Consider the following 4,647-nt stretch of genomic DNA (forward strand, 5'->3'; position numbering starts at 1 on the left):
TTCCTTTGCTCTGTGGTGAATATTATGCATTTCAGAACTCAACACATTGCAAGCATCTCAACACATTTTAGCTTCAGAGCTGGAGTGGAATGTTGTGAGTCAACTCCTGTGAAAAGCTGGTACACAATGGCCTCTCTGGATGCTGCTGAAATACCTTTGAACTCACTCAAGTACCTATGGCCCATTTAGAAGGACAAAATGTGCTGCACTCATCTGAATATAGAAACAAATGCTCTCTATATTTGCACTGCCACAAGAACAAAATCAGATGGCTTAATGTGACGTGGTATCCCTGTCTGCATTGCATACTTTACCTTGAACTAAATATGAACATGCATACTTTGTGAAAGGTTTACAAATAATATTTTACATGCTTTAGGGATTTAGTCCTTAATCTATTCATGGTCCTCTTTCCAGGGTTGAAAACCAGCCTTGAAGAAATGTTAAAAAAAAACAGCCTGATGGAGAATTTGTATTTTTCAGCATTTATCCTAGATTATTTATGTAGGCTATTAAACAGCAACACAAATGGATATGCTGTGAGTGATATTTGCTAAACTGTCAGTTGTTTACTGTGCTTTCTTCATTTGTGGATGTACCTCTCTCTTTTTTTTTTTTTAACTGATGTACCAGTAATTTTGGGATTCAGAAATATACATTTATAATACAATAGAAATATTAACAGCTAATCCAACACAACAGTGTCATATTTGTATAATAGGTGTTTTTTTCTGAGACAGCTAATCAGTGATAATAACCGCAGCCATTTTAATGGACCTAAAATAACAGTACACACTAAAATTGCCACATATTGATATCCAGAACCGTTTCCACTACCATCAATATTCCTCATCACCTGTGACTTGCATCTGCATGAGTAGGACTATGTTGCCTGCTTCGCAATACGTTTCTGCCTCGAAGTTAATTTGGTCTTGTGTTAATATAATTAGCATACGCAAAGGCTTAGAATCCTGTAATAATATAAAAGCACCGGCATTCAGTCCATCAGTAGGATTCCATTAGTCAGTTTTTAGATGACCTTATGATGCTGAACCTGCTAAAGTAGGACTCCACACTCATTAGCAGTAATGGCTGTAGGTAGCCTTGACCCTCGAGTGCTGCACATACCAAAAGCTGCATGCATCATTTGGAGTTTGCCAAAAAGCTCCCCTCACATAATATCTGAGTTAAGGATCATGTCAACAGATACTTGTGTGCTGAAAGATAGCACTGGGTGAGAGTAACATTGTGCTGATCTCTAAAAACACAATCAGCTTTTAATGGACCTTTCCCTCCAAGCAGTTTAGTCTTCATTTGCTATAACCTTCCTCCACCGAACAGTCGGAGACACAAGGATGAAGTATGACTGTGCCGTCACAGATACACGTCAGCATTTTTGTGAGTCCTTGAAGAGCCCAAAAACTAGGGCTAGTATTCATCTATTCTTTAATGCAATTATGTTTGTGAATGAGTTTACTATATTTATTTTTGTTTCATAATGACAAAAAAAAAAACAACAAAAAAAAAACATTCATTTCTTCCATAGCTTCTTTACTGCTTAGGGGCTTATGGGCATTGAAAGATGAAAAGGAACAAGGCATGGCAATTTTACCAGAAGCACCTTTAATAGGAATGTACAAATCAATGTGAGCTAGCTAGCTGAAGTGCTATAAAGTGATTGTAGCTTCTTCAGGATCTATTTACACTAGCGGAAAAAAAAATAAACAGAATATTTGGCCATATTGTGTCTGAAAGGTCACTTATATGATATTAATTTCTTGTTTATAGAACTGTTGTATAAAAGCAATATCGTACTGATTATGTGGCTATACTGAATTCAGTATAACCGCACTCTTGATCATTAAGCGATATTGCTTAATTGTGTTATAAATACAGAAGGCCCAATGTCAACTATCTCTATCCTTAATGTTTCACTGACACTGTTGTGCGTTTGGACCTTAGTTTGTTTGTTAATATAAATTAAACAGTGGTACAGATGGAGTGTATGCATTTGTGGTATGTGGTGTATATGATATGATGGTATTACTGTAGAATGAACTTCTTCAAGGGTTCTTTAAAGGTTCATTGGATAATTAAGGGTTTTTGGCTTCCAACAAGGATTCTACTTGGAATCCTTTCTGATAAGGGAAATACTCTGTAGTATTCTACGTAGAACATTTAAGGGTTCAAACAGGGGGACAACTGAAGAATCCTTAAAGGTTTCTAAAAGTGTATGGACAGTTTGGTTCCAGGGCAGAGCTTGAGTTTTCTCTCAGAAATAAAAGGTACCAGATTGTACTTTCCCTTGTGGCTGAAGTGGTGCCATCAAGGGTATATCTTTTGTACCTTTAGTACTTCCCAGTATCTTTTATCTGGGAAGCTGCATGTGGTGTATCTTTAATTAGCTTTTAGAGTAAAGCTTTAAAGGTACATTGATGGTCCTTAAAGTCCAATTTATGTACCTTAAATTACCTTTAAAGGTATGCTATATTTGTGTTTTCAGGTGAAAGATACATACTACGGTTAGAAAAGACAGTACCACCCAAGAAAAAAGAAAATTGCAGTTAACAAATAGCTTGTGTTGGTTTATACAAGATCCATTAAAAAAAAACAACAACAACAACGGAAGCTTATTTGCTCATGGCCCAAAGCACTTTGTTTGGTTCTATAGTGGTGTGTAAGTGTGTGCTCCAATTATGTGAAATTTCCAAAGATTTAGTCTAGCCTTGATGTATGTGGAGGGCTCGACCAGTGGGAAGAAAGGATGACAAATATACACTGAGGCTCATATGACAATGAGCTTTAGCTGGGACAAATTTTAATTCAAATTTGATAGCATCTCTGCTGCATGCACTCCTTTGTGTCCCTTTGCAATGAAAACCAAGCATTTTGGTCTTTAGCAGCAGCAACTCGTACAATGAAAGAAAGGAAGACCCAGATGAAAGCAAGTAGGGAAGTTAAAGACTCTCATTAACAATGATATGCCAGCATTGTGCCATTTGCATATTGCATGTTTATGTAATTTATTCTCGCTTGTTGGGCAAGTTGAAGTTTGAAGTGTGTACCTTCCATTCTTCCCCTCTCCACTTTTATTTTTTACCAAGGAATAATGATTTAAAACAAGGTCATTTGATCTTCTGTTTCAATGGGCCTTAATTAAATATTCATTCATGCAGCTATGGTTTCTCTGACAGTGTTTCTGATGGAGTGTAGTGAAGACACAAAAGCACAGCTTTTTGTTATTCAAGCCCTTATGAGGTTTTGGAAGACTTAGACATGTAGACAGTAAAACTGTTTCCTTCACAAATGTAACTCAGACTCTGAAAAGTTTGCTAAGTCAGATGATTTGATGTGATGAATGAATGAATGTGTTACTTATTTTTAATCATGTTTACAAGAATGCATATACTGAGTTTACTTGTGATCTATATATTGTATGATGACATATTGTATGAAGACACCAAATCTGGCTTTAAAGAAGTAGCACTCAGACATGCGGTGAGACTGGTGCATAAAGACAGAAGACTGAAATGCTGAAGCAAAAAGATGAGAGAATATTTTAGAGAATATTTTAGCCTGTGTAAGTTGTGTTCCATAATTAAGACACTATGTCCAATCTCATATCCGAACAGTAAAATATTACCTGATTCAGGAAGAATCTGAACGAGCCAGAGGACAAAAGATACATTTGCACATGAATGTTTCATGTGAAAGCAGAGGGAGGGTGGAGGAAGGCCTACACGCTTTCTGTGAGCAAAACAGTCTGCTCTATTCTGTGTCCAAGTGAGACTCAAAGGACACGCTGTGACCCGAGATTCAGTACACATGCTGATTACGGACATGGTTGAGACTTTCTGACCCAGAGAAGGTACACAAACCACCTGATGCCCCATATTTTAATGTAATCATGTTTAGCATAGAGCTACATTTTTGGTTTCATTAATTCATCAAGTACACTCACTTTCCACTTTATTAGGAACATCTGTCCATCTGTTCATTCATGCAGTTATCCAATCTGCCAATCGTGTGGCAGTAGTGTAGTGTATATAATCATGCAGATACAGATCAAGAGCATTCAAAAAAGCATCTCAGAATGCACAGCATGCCAAACCTTGAGGCAGATCACATTGGGTTTCATTCCTATCAGCCAAGAATGGGAATCTGAGGCTACAGTGGGCACAGGTTGACCAAAACTGGACAACTGAAGATTGGAACAATATCACCTGAAAAAATCTGCATGGTCTGAGTAAGAGCTTTCATTATGGAACAAGTTCTAATTTTCAGCAAGTTGCAAAGATAAACTACGGGTCCAAGCAAACTGTTCGTGATGACACATTGCATAGATCATGTAAGGCAGCTCCACTCCACACCTCTGGGCCCCAGTGTCTAATGCACAAAATCAAATTATAATTAACCACATTTAAGTTGGAGCAGCAAGTCCCTCCTTATAGGTTTTCCTGTGATCTCTCCATGTTTTTCCCTCTCATGCCCATGGAGTAATTAATATGGGGAGGCATCATGCTCAGCAAATTCCTGTGAGATGGGCTTGCTAAAGCTGTTAAGGCCAAGAGGCTGAATTAGTATTCATGCAGGTTTTCCTGCTACAAGTCTCCTCTCCCACTGGGACTGTGGGCTAGATTGGGTAGA

The sequence above is a fragment of the Pangasianodon hypophthalmus genome, chromosome 10 (assembly GCF_027358585.1).
Source record: "Pangasianodon hypophthalmus isolate fPanHyp1 chromosome 10, fPanHyp1.pri, whole genome shotgun sequence".
Classification (NCBI taxonomy): Eukaryota; Metazoa; Chordata; class Actinopteri; order Siluriformes; family Pangasiidae; genus Pangasianodon; species Pangasianodon hypophthalmus.